The sequence below is a fragment of the Lolium rigidum genome, chromosome 3 (assembly GCF_022539505.1).
Source record: "Lolium rigidum isolate FL_2022 chromosome 3, APGP_CSIRO_Lrig_0.1, whole genome shotgun sequence".
NCBI classification, from domain to species: domain Eukaryota; kingdom Viridiplantae; phylum Streptophyta; class Magnoliopsida; order Poales; family Poaceae; genus Lolium; species Lolium rigidum.
In genome coordinates, this window is record NC_061510.1 from 211805542 (window position 1) to 211822726 (window position 17185).

General features: G+C 41.7%; 1 non-coding gene across 1 annotated transcript; it reads left to right on the forward strand.

Moving 5' to 3' along the window:
- Positions 1-15454: 15454 nt before the first annotated feature.
- Positions 15455-15527, forward strand: TRNAA-AGC. The gene has a single exon. It is a non-coding gene; the product is annotated as a tRNA-Ala (tRNA).
- Positions 15528-17185: the final 1658 nt, after the last annotated feature.

A 17185-nucleotide genomic window follows, 5' to 3' on the forward strand; every position in this document is an offset into this window, starting at 1 on the left:
AGTTTCCCTTGAGGCCCGGCTGCCACCGGCTGGTAGGACAAAAGATGTTGTGCAAGTTTCTCATTGCGAGCACGTACGACTATATATGGAACACATGCCTATTGATTGCTTTGTACTTGGACACCGTTTTATTATTATCTCGCAAATGCCCTGCTATGATTGTTACATGAGTTTCTCTCATCCATGCAACGCCCGTCATCCGTCCCCGTGCCTACGGTATTTTAATCCTGCTGTTTACTATAATCACTACTGCTGTCTTTGTTACTATGGTGCTGTTATTTCACTACTGCTACTGCTATAAAACTGTTACTGCTGATAAACTCTTGCGAGCAAGTCTGTTTCCAGGTGCAGCTGAATTGACAACTCCGCTGCTAAGGCTTCCAAGTGTTCTTTGTCTCCCCTTGTGTCGAATCAATAAATTGGGTTTTACTTCCCTCGAAGACTGTTGCGATCCCCTATACTTGTGGGTTATCAAGACTATTTTCTGGCGCCGTTGCCGGGGAGCATAGCTTTATTTGGATATTCACTTGGATTGATATTGTTTGCTGCAAATTCTCCATCATGGGTAAACCTCGCGATACTAAGATCGCCATATTGCCATCCACTACAAGAAAAGGTACAATTCTGAGTACCTCCGTTACACTTGATTCACCATCTGTGATTGATAAACTTGTTTCACCGCCACATGCTTCACATGCGGGTACTTCTGCTGAATCTGAAAACTCTCATAATATTGATAATATTTCTGCTGTGCTTGATGATAGTGGTTCATTGGGATCTTTTCTAGATGCTACGATTGCTAGGTCTAGACAAATTGAAAATGCTGAAACTCCTAATGAAAATGCTACTACACCTGTTAATTCACTTGAACTTGATTATTTTAGTGATGATCCTGATGAAGATTATGTGGAGCTTAATGATGATTTTATTGAAAAATGCAATGCTACTACTGATGCAAGAAAAATTAAAAAGTTGCTTGCGTAACATGCCGTTAGATATAAACTGTCTCCCGATCCTAAATTTGCCACATCTCCTATAAACATTAAGGATAAAGATTATGATTTTTCTCTTGATCTATCTCATATAGCTATTGTTGAGAAAACACCCTTTTGTGGTACTGAAAAAGAAAGTGCTGTTGAACATATGACTGAGTTATCTACTCTAAGTAGCTTGTTTTCTGATGATGTCAAGATGCGTACTTACGTTGTTGCCAAAATCTTTCCATTCTCATTAAAGGATGACGCTAAAACTTGGTATAATAGTTTGCCACCTAATTCTATTAAAAGTCCAAAAGAATTGCTTGATGTTTTCTTCCGTAAGTACTTTCATGCTAGTGCTCAACATATCGCTTTGCAGAGAATTTATAATTTTGACCAGGAAGATGGAGAGAAATTACCTGAGGCTTGGGCGAGATTTTTCTCTCTTATTAGAGCTCGGCCTGATCATGATTTGGAAAAGCATGATTTACTTGATATATTCTAGAGCATATTTGGATAGTTGTGCTGGTTGTGTTTTCAGGAAAAGAACTCCAGACGACGCTGAAGAATTATTGGCTAAAATAGGCCGGAATTATGATGATTGGACTACGCCTGAACCAACCCCGACACCGATACTGAAGAAGAGGGGTATGATTAAATTGAATGATGAAGATATGAGGGAAGCAAAGAAGTCTCTCAAGGAGAAAGGTATTAAATCTGAAGATGTGAAGAATCTTCCTCCCATAGAAGATATATGTGAGATAATTCCCCCTTCATCCATGATTGAGGTAAACTCCCTTCAACGCTTTACTAGGGAAGATATTCCGTATTCGAAACCTCCTGCACAATGCTTAGATGAGTTTGATAATTATATTGTTAAGCAAGAAAATTTTAATATGAGAGTAGAGAATCATTTAATAGAAAATTCTCGAGCTATTAGTGAATTGCATGATATTGTAGAGAGAACCTCCAATGATGTTAAGATGCTTGTTAAACATTTTCATATGATTCAAACTCAAATTGATCAACTCACTAAAGTGCAAACTGACTTGTTGGGGAATAATTCTAAAGAGAAACATGCTTATGAAGTAACAACTAGAGGTGGTGTCTCTACCCAGGATCCTCTATATCTCGAAGGGCATCCCAAAAGAATTGAACAAGATTCTCAACGCATTGAACCTAGTGCTCCTTCTAAGAAGAAAAAGAAGAAGAAACATAAAAATGTTGTAGAATCCTCTGAACCTGCTAATGATCCTAATAGTATTTCTATTTCTGATGCTGAAACTGAAAGTGGTAATGAACATGATAAAGATAATGATAAGAATGATACTCCTGATAAAGAAGAGGTAGAGGATGAACCTGAAAAGCATGCTAAAAATAAAAAGTACACTAAAGAAGATTTTATTGCTGAGAAACATGGTAATGAAAGAGAACCTTGGGTGCAAAAGCAAATGCCCTTTCCTGCTAAGAAACTAAAATCAAAGGAAGAAGAACACTATAATAAATTTTGTGATTGGATGAAACCTTTATTCTTGCAAATCCCTTTGACTCGATGCTATTAAATTGCCTCCTTATTCAAAGTATATGAAAGATATTGTTACTAACAAAAGGAAAATCCCCAATGAGGAAATTTCCACTATGCTTGCTAATTACTCTTTCAATGGCAAAGTGCCAAAGAAGTTGGGCGACCCAGGTATACCTACTATTCCTTGTTCTATCAAGAATAATTATGTTAAAACTGCTCTATGTGACTTGGGAGCCGGTGTTAGTGTTATGCCTTTTTTTCTTTATAAGAGACTTTACTTAGATAAGTTGATACCTACTGATATGTCTTTGCAAATGGCTGATAAATCTACTGCTATTCCTGTTGGTATATGTGAGGATGTTCCTGTTCAAGTTACTACTAACTGCTTGATATTAACTGATTTTGTTGTGTTGGAAATGCTCGAAGATGATAATATGTCTATTATTCTTGGGAGACCCTTTCTTAACACCGCAGGGGATGTTATTGATTGCAATAAAGGAAAGGTTACTTTCAATGTTGATGATAAAGAGCATACCGTCTATTTCCCCAAGAAGATTGATAAAGTATGTGGAGTCAATACTATTTTTAATGTGAGAACTATCAAAGTGGGAACTATTGATTGTCCTATATATGAGCCTAAAGAAGAATATCAAACTCTCGTGATTGGATCCATATCAATACAATTCAAGGTAACATGATTGATTTGAGGTTTATTTCTTCTTATGCTATGTAAAATTTATTTGGTGGCAAGACTTGATCAACCTTGTTAACGAATACTTTTTATATGCATAGAGGAGGTAAACAACATCTCTTTCTTCCTCCATTTGCTCTAGTTGCTGTAGCACTTTTAATTTGCAAAGTTCCTTAGTTATTTAAAGATTTCAAAAAATTTCCTGGCCAGTAATAATAAACTAAATACCCAGAAATGTGCATTTTTCAAAGTTTTCAAAAATTCGCAAAAATTATACCGTTGGTCCTATTTTTCGACGAGGCACCTGGCAGCACCAGAGGATGACCTGTGGGGCACCCCAGGGTGCCAAACCACAGGCCGGCGCAGCCAAGGAGGGGGGCGCGCCACCCTGTGGTGTGGGCCCCTCCTTGCCCCACTACTTCATCTCTTTCTCCCAGCATCTTCTCTCTCCCGAAAAAACTCGCACCAGGTTCCTCTCACTCGCGTTTTTGCTCAAGAGCTCAGGATTTTTCGATCTCTTTGCTCAGCCCAGATTTCTGTCTGAAATTTGGCACATTTGCTCTCCGGTATGTGACTCCTCCACCTATCCAAGTAGAATTTTGTTTGGTTGAGTATATCTTGAATATTTTGCTGCAGTAGGTAACATGTTTAGTGAGCTTGCATGCTTGTTCTAAGTGGTAGAAACTAGTTTTGATGCATGATTAGTACTCTAGCAAGTTCCTATAGTAGTTCCCCTTGATTATATGTCACCAAATCAAATTTTATATCATTTGTTGAAAATTTCAGAGAAGGGATGAAGAAGTTCAACTTTGGAGAGTTGTTCAAGAAAGGAACAACCAGCACCGGGAGGCCTTCTAGGGCCGCCACCCGGCTTAGGCGATCGTACAATGAGGATATCATCGCGCCTAGCTTCGCACCCGAAGAGGACAACGGGGCTCCTAATGCTTCATCCTTCCCATGTTATGATTTTCTGACAAATGCAGGGATATTGGATGATTTCTTCACCCTTGTCAACAAGGCGGGCTTAACCACCTACGTGGGAGACGAAAGGGAGCAATACTACATGCTCACCAAAATTTTCGTCGAGAGCTTCCAGTTCAACAATACGCAATATGAGCCAACAGTTGCATTCAAGATCTATGGTAATCCTGTTACTATGGAGTTGAAAGAATTTTGTCGTGCATTGGATATTGCCCCTGTAGGTACAGCAAGTAGGATTGATGACAACCCCGGGACTTGTTGGAGCTCTATCGAGGGATCACCGATGATGATTGTCGCACCATTCAGCGTGGCAAGATAAGGAACATTCAACTCCCCGCCATTAAGTATTTTGCATATTATATTGCTACTAGCATTCTTGGTAGGGAGAACACTAGCAATATTTCTAGTTACCATCTTGCTTTCTTGAATATTGCACTTACTGGTCGGACATCTTATCACCTTGGTTCTCTTATTGCTCGCCGCCTGTCTAATAGGGGGCCTATTTTTGGAGGAACTATTGCACTGCGCGTTTTAACATATTTAAGACTTCCTCTTGATCCTAATGATGTGCCATTGATCCCTAGGAGACTCGATATTGCTGCTATGAAGAGTCATCATTTTGTTACCACTGATTCTACTTTAGATAATATGGTCTATAGAATGTTGTTTGCTGACGGGGATGAGAAGGAAATCCCTCTTCCCCAACCAGGTTTGTTCAGTATTGACAGGCAATCATGGTCGTGCACTAAGGAGGAGGTGGATGAGCATATGAAGATACAAGACTTCCACCAGCGGCATGACTCCGAGGATGCCGAGGCCTCCCACGACTACACCATCACGTATCCGGGTGCTTCTTCAAGCACATACCCGGAAGATGATCCATCTTCGTCGTACTACGGAGATACTACCTCATGGGATCGATGGGATTGAACTCCACTTAGGCCAAAAGCCTAAGCTTGGGGGGAGGTATACCGGCATCACTCATTCTTTGCATATTATGATTGCTGGATACTTGTATGTACTTGTTTAGTCTCTTTGAGTGGTTTTCTAATGAGAGGAAGATGATATTTGGGGAAGTGCTGCCTGAAAACAGATTCTGGACTGTTACTAGAAAAATTCGTGCGCACAGCCAGAACGTTATTTTGAGCTGCCAATTTTTGTGCAGGTTACCCAGGTTGTTATCTAACTTTTATTAGTTGAACACTTTTCGAGCTGAGCAACGTAAGATTTTTGTAAAAATCGATTTCTGTACTGCTGTCAGGTTTTGGCAGATTTCTGCCATCTCGCTTTTCTGTGTTTCTTTTAGTTTGCTATTTCTTGTTTTTTGCTTTGTTTCCCTTCCAAAACACAAAAAGACCAAAAATATTTCTGTTGTTTCTCTTCACCATTTGTTTGCCTTGATTTCTTGCATTTGTTTCGCTTTATTTGCTATTGCCAGTTTGCTATAAGAAAACCCAAAAAGATTTTGCTTTGTTTGTTTGTTTCCTCTTGTTCTTGTTCTCAAATTCAAAAACACCAAAAATATTTTCTGTTCTTCTTTGGTTTTGTAAAGTTCATCTTGAGTTAAATGGTCTTCGGTGGCTGGAGCGTGGTTTTCATTTCATATTATCCAAGCTACACAAGTGAAAAGGCAATAATGACGATCTACGACAATCTGATTGTGGTGAGAGGCTGGTATGAACTCTATTTGTTTTCATTTTTGTACATATACTCATCCATGTGAGCATGCTTAGTTGGTTCATGTGAGGTATATGTTATTTGAGAAAGTCTAGTAGTTTATGATCTCTCATGTTTAGCTCCAATCTATTAATATGAGTAGCATGTCATGGATGTTTGCTTGCATTGTTTTATTCATAGATAGGTATGATATTGTGGTATCCTCCTCTGAATAATTCGTTTGAATTAACCTGGCACATGCTCACGCATGCATATGACTGAACAAGAGTCAATTAAGCCTCAATGATTTACATTGCTTCAGAGTTCTTGTATCACTTTTATGCCTCAGTTAATTTATTTTGCCGCAAGCATGATTATGACAGTTACTACTCTCTTGATTTGTCGCTCCCTAGTCTATTGCTAGCCTTCACTTGTACTGAGCGGGAATGGTGCTCGTGCTTCCAAACACCTGAAAACCAAGTTATCCCAAAGTGTCCACCATAAATACCTATGCATGGCATTTCAAACCATTCCAAGTAAATTCTCATGCGCTACCTTTAAAACCTTCAAAATGCTTCTCAGTTTGTGTTTATGTTTCATAGCTCATGAGGAAGTATGTGGTGTTTAGCTTTCAACCTTGTCATTTATTTCTGACGGACTCTCATATGGACTAGTGGCACATCCGCTTATCCAATAATTTTGCAAAAAGAGCTGGCAATGGGATTCCCAGTCCCGAATTAATTAACTTAAATAGACACTCCTCCATGGTTTGTGATTGTTGGACTGGCACCCGAAGGATTCGGTTAGCCATGGCTTGTGTAAGCAAAGGTTGGGGGAGTGTCATCATCATAATAAAACTAAAATAAAAAGGCACTCCTTCATGGTATGAGATTGTTGGCAGTGCACCCGAGGATTCGGTTAGCCATGGTTTGTGTAAGAAAGGTTGGAAGGAGTGCCACATAAACATGCAAATAATTCATGGGAGCCGCTCTTGGGAGTCCAGTTGGCGAGGTAGTTAGTGTACCCATTACCATTCGTTGACAACAACAAACACCTCTCAAAATAATTTTACTCTTGATTTATAAAAATGAAAAGCTCTAGCGCATGTTAATCCCTCGCTTCCTCTGCGAAGGGTCAATCTTTTACTTTTATGTTGTGTCTCCATTATTTCTTTGAGCACTATCTTGAGAGCACAACTGTCATTCTTAGTATAATATGCTTGTCTCAAAATATGATTGATTGTGGTATAACTTTGATGCTTTTATCTTTGACAATCACTACCTCTAGTCTTTCTATGAACTCCAGAGGTGCCCGGGCATTTATGTTTTGCCAATCAAATACAGGCAAGCGAGATACCACTTTATCATACTCTCTTATGAACATTGCAATCCTGCTTATATACATGATTCATGATGCTTATTATTAATTGTTGGTACCTCTTCATGATTGACATAGCTGTTAGATGATCTTATTTGCATGTGTCTCATTATGAATTGCTTAAGTATTAGCCATAGCATGAGAATATATACATCATATGAGCAAATGTGTTCGTGAAAGTTCTTTTATCGCTCAGTTGTTAACTGAATTGCTTGAGGACAAGCAATAAGCTAAGCTTGGGGGAGTTGATACGTCCAAAACGTATCTACTTTCCCGAACACTTTTGCTATTGTTTTGCCTCTAATTTGTGTATTTTGGATACAACTAACACGGACTAACGCTGTTTTCAGCAGAACTGTTCTGGTGTCTCGTTTTTGTGCAGAAATCCAACTTTCGGGAAAATCCTCGGAATTTATGCAGAAGGCCCTATTTTCCCAGAATACTGATGGAGCCAGAAGGACAAGTAAGGTGGAGGCCCGAGGGCCCCACACCATAAGGCGGCGCAGCCCAGGGGGGCCCGCGCGGCCCTATGGTGTGGCCCCCTCGGCCGGCCTCCGACGCCCTCCTTCGGACTATTTATCGGCCTCGACCTAAAAACGCACGGGGGGAAGTCGAAGTCGCCAGAAACCCTCCCGAACGCCGCCACATCGCGAAACTCCGTCGCGAGGAGCCAGAAGTCTCCGTTCTGGCACTCCGCCGGGACGGGGAATTGGAGGAGATCATCGCCATCATCACCGCCAACGCCTCTACATCAACCAGCCATGTTTCCCCCATCCATGTGTGAGTAATTCCCCCGCTGTAGGCTGAAGGGGATGGTAGGGATTGGATGAGATTGGTCATGTAATAGCATAAGATTGTTAGGGCATAGTGCCTAGTGTCCGTAATTGGTACTTTGATGATATTGTTGCAACTTGTTATGCTTAATGCTTGTCACTAGGGCCCGAGTGCCATGATCTCAGATCTGAACATGTTATTGTTTCATCATGATATTCATTGTTTATGGTCTTACCTATAAGTTGTATACACATGTCGCCGTCCGGAACCGATGGCCCCGAAGTGACAGAAATCGGGACAACCGGAGGGAATGCTAGCGATGTGAGGATCACATGTGTTCACGGAGTGTTAATGCTTTGCTCCGGTACTCTATTAAAAGGAGTACCATAATTTCCAGTAGTTTCCCTTGAGGCCCGGCTGCCACCGGCTGGTAGGACAAAAGATGTTGTGCAAGTTTCTCATTGCGAGCACGTACGACTATATATGGAACACATGCCTATTGATTGCTTTGTACTTGGACACTGTTTTATTATTATCTGCAAATGCCCTGCTATGATTGTTACATGAGTTTCTCTCATCCATGCAACGCCCGTCATCCGTCCCCGTGCCTACAGTATTTTAATCCTGCTGTTTACTAAAATCACTACCGCTGTCTTTGTTACTCTGCTGCTGTTATTTCACTACTGCTACTGCTATAAAACTGTTACTGCTGATAAACTCTTGCGAGCAAGTCTATTTCCAGGTGCAGCTGAATTGACAACCCCGCTGCTAAGGCTTCCAAGTGTTCTTTGTCTCCCCTTGTGTCGAATCAATAAATTGGGTTTTACTTCCCTCGAAGACTGTTGCGATCCCCTATACTTGTGGGTCATCAACACACGAGGAGGTGCCCCCATAGGCTGGCGCGGGCCCCAGCCTGGCCGCGCCGCCCTATGAGGAGGCCACCTCGTTGCCCCTCTCCAACTCTGGTTCGACCTGGTACTTTCCTTTTGTCGTGAATTTTTTTGCTATATAATCCCCGGACCCCTGGAGGTCCGTATATCGTTTTCTCGTCGCGTTTTGTTTCGAGCTGTTTCTGCCAGGATCTGCGTCGGATCTAGAGCCACCATGTCTTCGTCGGGAACTCCGAAGGACAGCTTCCTTGAGGACGTCGTCAACCCGTACATGAGCGAGTTGAAGATGCACCCCAAGGAATTGCTGCTCGTCAATGGAGAGTTGCGGATTGAAGATGCTCGAGGTCCTAAGGGAGAAGGAAGCTTGGAAGACAGGATGGAGAAGCTAGAACAAGAGGTCTTTAACTACTAGAAGATGGCTGAGCGTGAAGTGGACATCTTCCACAAGATCGTGTCTGAACTTATTGATGAACACGAGAAGGAGACTGCAAAGCTGTGGAGCGATATCCTCTCACTTCACGACACCACCAACAAACTCCAAGCTCAACTCTATGATGTTCAGAATCAAAACTGTGAGTATGAAAACAGGTTTAAACACATAAGCTATGCTGCTAGTTTCAGGATTCCTGAGACCAAGATGTCGTTTGTTGATGGAGAGCCTCTTCCTTGGAACTCTAATGATGGGAAGAATTCACCACCGCCGGAGGAGTAATTCATCATCGGTATTGGCATCCCCTTGGTTTGTTCCAAGCTTGGGGGAGTGCCGCGGTATCACATCATCACTATCTTTTACCTTTTTATTATCAAGTAGTATCATATCATGAGTAGGGAAGTTATCATATAAAATGTGTGCGGTATGGAAGTATCTCTCTTTTAGTGGTTATCTATGTATCCCTTGGTGTGAGTTATCGTTATGGAATATTAATGAGAAGTCTTATCACTTACATACTGCACATCTTATTTTAGTTTGCAATCTCTATTATATGATTGATCTTGTTGTTAGTATTGGTATCACTTTGGGAGCATTGAGTAAATCTATTTGGTTTTGGCAAACTTAGCATTGGTCAATAGCAACAACACCTTGAGTTTAAGTAGAAAAGAGGAAACACATGTAGATATGTTATTATCTTTCTTGTTAAGTTCCTGGCTTAGTATTCTGAAGTTAAAATTGTTTGAGCTTACAAGGAAGATGCATGATTGTTTCTATCACATGTATATTTGTTTGTTTCCCTCAACTCTTATGCTTGCTAATTAACCTTGCTAGCCAAAGACCTGTACCGAGAGGGAATACTTCTCGTGCATCCAAACCCTTAAACCAAACCTATGCCATCGGTGTCCACCATAACTACCTACTATGTGGTATTTCCCTGCCATTCTAAGTAAATACTTCATGTGCTACCTTTAAACAATTCAAAAATTATTACCTCTTATTTGTGTCAATGTTTTATAGCTCATGAGGAAGTATGTGGTGTTTTATCTTTCAATCTTGTTGGACAGCTTCCATTAATGGACTAGTGGCTTCATCCACTTATCCTATAATTTTGCAAAAAGAGCTGGCAACGGGGTTCCCAGCCCCAATTAATCAACTTTCATTAATAATTCTCTTCACATGTTTTGCCCTGATTCATCAGTGAGCAACTTAATTTTGCAATAGACACTCCTCCATGGTTTGTGAAATGTTGGAAGGCACCCGAGGATTCGGTTAGCCATGGCTTGAGAAAGCAAGGTTGGGAGGAGTGTCATCCTTAAATAAACTAAAGTACATGTGTAAACAAAAGAGAAGGGGGATGATCTACCTTGCTGGTGGAGATAACGTCCTTCATGGGAGCCGCTCTTTGGGGGTCTGTTTGGCAAGGGGGTTAGAGTACCCGCTACCATTCGTTGACAACAACAAACACCTCTCAAAACTTTACTTTTACGCTCTCTATATGATTTCAAAACTCAAAAAGCTCTAGCACATGATTTAATCCCTGCTTCCCTCTGCGAAGGGCCTATCTTTTACTTTATGTTGAGTCAGTAAACCTATTTCCCTCCATCTCGAGCAAGCATTTGAGTTGTTGTGATCAAACCATTTATATTGTGATCTATTTCATCATGTCTTTTACTCTTCCTTGTTTAGTACAAGTTTTATCCGAATGAATATAGCTTTGAAAGTTATCAATGATTATGAGGAGATTACTATGATTGAGTATGCAAGTTTATTATAAGCTTTATTATGAGAGCGCTGCTCAATAGATAAGTATAATCTGTTAACTGTTCTCTGACCAAGAACAAAGTTTGCCATCACCAGTTATGATTTCCTATGCACCTTTATTTGTGATTACCTTCTACTTGTTTCAAGTTGAATTATATGAGGAAGTTGTTCACTAGAATGTCTTGTGTTAATTGATATGATGCTTCTTGTCCGTATTTTATTTATCGACTCTTCACTCCATAAACATGTGGTCCTGTTTACCGAGTTCAGTTTCGCTTGGGGACAAGCGAAGTCTAAGCTTGGGGGAGTTGATACGTCCATTTTGCATCACTATTTTATATCATAATTTGATGTTATTCATTGATATATTTCATATTTGGGGATGATACTTATGTTATTTCATCTATTTTTCATGTTTCATGATTATTGGAGGATCGCGCACCGGAGTCAGGATTCTGCTGGAAAAAGCACCGTCAGAATGCAATATTTCGGAAGATCAACAGTTGACGGAAATTATATGAAAAATCCTATTTTTCCAGGAGACAAAGGGAGCCAGAAGGGGGAGCCGAGGAGGGCCGCCGTGGGCCCACCTCATAGGCCGGCGCGGGCCAGGCCTTGGCCGCGCCGCCCTATGAGGAGGGGGCCCACAGCCCCCTCTGGCCGCCTCTCCTTCGCGTACATCTTCGTCCCAAAAACCTAAGCCCCGGGGGATAGTCGCGAAGAGTCACAGCCGCCTCTGCGGGGCGGAGAACACCAGAGAGAAAAGAGCTCTCCGGCAGGCTGAAATCTGCCGGGGAAATTCCCTCCCGGAGGGGGAAATCAACGCCATCGTCATCGTCATCGAGCTGGACATCATCTCCATCATCATCACCATCGTCTCCATCATCATCACCACCATCTCCACCGCTGCACCTCGTCACCGCTGTAACAATTAGGGTTTGATCTTGTTTGTTTGATAGGGGAAACTCTCCCGGTGTTGATTTCTACTTGTTATTGATGCTATTGAGTGAAACCGTTGAACCAAGGTTTATGTTCAGATTGTTATTCATCATCATATCACCTCTGATCATGTTCCATATGATGTCTCGTGAGTAGTTCGTTTAGTTCTTGAGGACATGGGTGAAGTCTAAATGTTAGTAGTGAATTATGTTGGTTAGTACACTAGTGGAGAAGAGGCCTTTGGTCCCAAGCAAATGACCCACTGCTGAACCAAACCGGGTCCAATGCCCCCATTGGACCCGGTTCGTTTCTGCCCAGGACGACCCCACCCGCCGGCGCCTGTCTCGTAGCGGCCTTTGGACCCGGTTTGTCATATAAACCGGGTCCAAAGGGTCCACCCGCAGGCCGCGGCAGGCCGTGTCAGCCCGGGGAACCCTTTAGTCCCGGTTTGTATGACAAACCGGGTCCAAAGGCCCCCTCCGGCTATATAACCTTGCCCCTGCCCAAGTGTGAGCCACACTTAGCCATTTTTTCACTATCTTCACAAGAGGGTGTATTGCTCTCCTCTCTTCTTCACATGCACAAGAGGTGTTCGATGAAATGCTTAAGAGGATTTGCCACTTGAGTTTACACAAATCAAGCCACACTTAACTTGCTTTTTTCTTCTTCATCGAGGTTAACAACTTTATCCTTTTCATCTGCAATTGATAAAATGCATGTGTATATATACATCGTGATGTTCGGTAATGGTTTTGACCAGCTTAATTATATCATGCAGATGAATCGGCAATGGATGTACATTGACCGACGGTTTGACGAGTTCACTGCGGGCCTGGATAATTTTATGGCCGTGGCGGAGGCAAACAAACATGGTGGCTTCATGTATTGTCCATGTGGCGGAGGCCTATTGCCCCGTTTTCCACTAGTGGTATTCAATGTTATGATATTTAAGTTGTGGTGTTATTTTTCTAGTGGTGTCATGTGAACGTCGACTACATGACACTTCACCATTTATGGGCCTAGGGGAGTGCATCTTGTATTCGTTTGCTAATTGCAGGGTTGTCGGAGTGACAGAAACCTAAACCCCCATTAGTATATCGATGCAGGAGGGATCGCAGGATCTCAGAGTTTAAGGCTGTGGTTAGATTTATCTTAATTACTTCCTTGTAGTTGCGGATGCTTGCAAGGGGTATAATCACAAGTATGTATTAGTCCTAGGAAGGGCGGTGCATTAGCATAGGTTCACCCACACAACACTTATTAAAATAGTGAAGATTAATCAGCTATATGAAGCGAAAGCACTAGACTAAATTCCCGTGTGTCCTCAAGAACGTTTGGTCATTATAAGTAAATAAACCGGCTTGTCCTTTGTGCTAAAAAGGATTGGGCCACTCGCTGCAATTATTTCTCACGCATTTTACTTACTTGTACTTTATTTACCTGCTATATCAAAACCCCCTGAATACTTGTCTGTGAGCATTTACAGTGAATCCTTCATCGAAACTGCTTGTCAACACCTTCTGCTCCTCGTTGGGTTCGACACTCTTATTTATCGAAAGTACTACGATACACCCCCTATACTTGTGGGTCATCAGTCTCCAACCCCGATCTCTCATCCGGAACTCTACCTCGTGTCTCTTCCGGTTGATTCTATTGGCGTGGTCCATCGAGCCACGAGAGTAAGAATTCAATTGTATCGGGTTGGCGTGCGTGTATTCGTTCTTCGTGTTCTTCCTCCTCTCCCTCTTTTCCCCTTTTGGATTTGGGTCAATCGCGAGATCGGGCCACAAACTAGGTCTTAGACCTCATCAGAAAACCTAACGAGCAGCCTGTCGAGCAGTAAAACTACTCTCTTATGGGGAAGTTCCTAGTCACTTTAGATCGAAAGGCTGTGGCTATGGTTGGGAACAAGCACACTGTACGCTATGTGGACTCAGAGAAACAAAACTGAAAACTAGATGATAGCGGAGACACAAACCCTAACAATACTAGATGGAAGAAAAAGGCACGTAAAAACAACTACGAAAGGCAACTAAAACTCGAAATTAGTGCAATCTAAGGCTATGACAAACCCTAACCCTAACTTTTTATGGCTTTTTCTGGATAGGAAACACTCACAACTCAACTATGGGGTGGATTGTGGATGACTTACCGAGGAAAAACTGAAATCTGATACCAAGATGATAAGGGGTGGCCCGATCTTCTCAGTAAGCGACGGGTGGTGATGAACACACAATGAATAGCAGCGGATGGAATCGCTGATATGAGGAGGATAACTTGTATGACGCCGACGAAGTCTCTCGATTGATTCCTGTCGCCAATGCAACAGCTCTCAACCCTGCAAGATATTCGCAACTCCACACACTTGCGCACGTAGCCGCCGACCACGAAGCGGTAGATTGCAATCTTCTAATCCCCAATGGAACAGCAGATCACACAAACTTTCAATAGCATAAAACACCAGATCGCAACGAATTGGAGAGTTGGAATTCAATAGTTTTGCATGGCAAACAACTAAGAACTAGGGTTTATCTTAAACGTGGTCTAAAGTAACTTTGGGGGCGTCCTATGGACTTATATAGGCGTCCAGGACGACCTTAGGTCAAAAAAGTACGAAAATAACCGACCCAGAATAGATCTGGTCGAGACAGACTCGGACTCGGCCGGTCTGGAATCCGGTTGACCGGGCCTGGGACCGGCCGGTCTAGTTTGGACCGGGTCTGGTGCCGGGCGACGACCGGGTGGACCTCCCGGGCTTACTGGATAGTGCCCGGTTGGCACAAGCGTAGAATCCGGTTGAAACCGGATGGATCCGGCGTGGGGGTCGGTTGGACCGGCCCTGGGACCGGGCGGCCCAGCGGTGCGGCCGGTTGACTGGTCCTGGCGCCGGCTGGAACATCTCCTCCTCTCGCGCATGCCTCCCGCTCCTCCCTCGCGCGTCCATGGGATGTCTTCACGTCCAGCTCCATGTCCAGCTTCATGTTCATCTTCTGGTCCAGCTGCTCCTCTCCTCCTCGTGCGATGCTTGCTCCCTCCTCATACCTGATCATACATAAATAATAGGACTTAGGCAGTATAAAGCTCTCATCGATCAAAATATCATTTAGGAACAAGTTCACCTGTTGTTTAAGTAGCTTCGCACGAGCTCGTGTCATTGGTCCAATCCTAACTTCGTTGGACTTGAGCTTCACAGCAGGATCATCTTCAACTTGCAATGACGGAGGTAGTAGTGAGGTAGGGATGTCCTCATCAGTGTTTGAATGAAAGCAACTAAGATGGTAATAAATGGACTCAACTGATTTTAGTCCATAGAGACTTAGATGCAAGCATACGGAAAACAATGGTGCTTAGGAGGAGCAACATAACCTCTCATAAGAAACAAAACTCTACAGGAAAAAAGCGTGTAACATGACAATATAAATAAGTCAGCGACTAAAAATTTGCCACAAGGGGGATGTAGCTCAGATGGTAGAGCGCTCGCTTAGCATGCGAGAGGTACGGGGATCGATACCCCGCATCTCCAAAATTGTCTGATTGTCTTTTTTTCCCTTTTAATGCAAAAAATGTCATTCGTATACGATGCTAAATCAATTTCGAGTACTGTTGTTCAACATCTCATTTGGTCCAAATGGTGTTTTTAAGGGTTTGACCTACTAAATATATTATGCATTGATAAGTTGTATATAGAAGACCGTGTTCCCTAAATCAACCAATCAAGAGAAAACAACGACCGTCGCTGTGTCATGCAGAGATTTTTTACTAGTTTTTAAGCATACATAAGCATCCTTTAGAGAGATATCCAACGGGATTTGTGTCAGAGCAATCCTAAATATTACTCACACCATTCACAAATACTACACGGTTTTGGGTTTAGTCAAAGTTAAATTTTGTAAAGTTTAATCAAAAATAGAAGAAAAATATCAACATTAATAATTAAATGCATATAATTTGAACATAGGGGCCTCTGGACCAGAGTGATATATGTGCTCGATCATGTGGGCACACGTCACTATGTGTATATTCTGCCTACGGGCCTGTAGACCATCCCTACTGTAAGCCTTGCAACCAAACAACATCTTTAAGACAAACTAGCAAGGCGGCCCTCGCAAATGCGAGGGCAACATCTATAATGTCTCAAAGATGACTATAAAATAAATCCATAGTTTTATAGATATTGATGTAGTGTCATATATTTCACAGTCCATATAAATAGACAAATATGTTTGCTTTTTTTTTATCTAAGATTATAAGGGAATTGTTATTTGAACAAATGTTTTTAGAATTGTAATAGTGTATAGTTTTTAGTGATCAACATACCGTTTTAAAAAGTATACATGTTAGTAATTTATGTTTTCTTAGAAAAAAATACTTCGCGTCCTTGCACATGTGTTTACCATGGGATATAAGACATCATCATAAAAAAATTGTTGGCTACATCTCTAATCGTTTTTGTTTTATGTGTAGTTAAAATCATATAAACAATGTAATATATTTTTCATGTGATTGGGCTATTTACTTTTAAAAATATAAGATGTAGCAATAGGTTTATAATGAATGATAGGAAAACGTAGTACATAAGTACCGAAAACACGTGTCATTTTTGGTTACATAAAGGAATATAAGATTTCCAACAACATGGTTAAGCCCCAACCAATCAAATCTCTATATGATGTTATTATGTGCTAACTCAGAAAGTCTGGGTTAGATAGTATGTAGAAAAAACAGACGAAGTAGCAGCAGCAAGATTTATGGTCTCAACGCTTTTGTTAACCATGATCGATCTGCTGTTGAAGGTCCTTGATGCCAGGAGAAACAGGCAGGAGCTTGCTAGCGTTGAACTGTGCATCATCCTACAGGCATAAAGATTAGTAAACTATAACTTAATCAACATGAATAGACATGAAAAACTATATGCATACCAACTTCACAAAGGGGATATCATCATGCATGCACATGATATATAGACATCACTATCCTGCCGCCAAAACATATGTGTCTAGCCATCTAAGAGTAATACCTTGTTCCTACTCCTGATTTTATGCTGCTGGTGTCTATCATCTCCAGAAAAAAACATGATACATACAAAAGTAAGACCCCTTGGCTGAGTGAACCATTTAATAACAAAAAAAACTCGAAGTTAATTACTTGCTGTGTTAATAAATACACCCAAGACATTGGAGT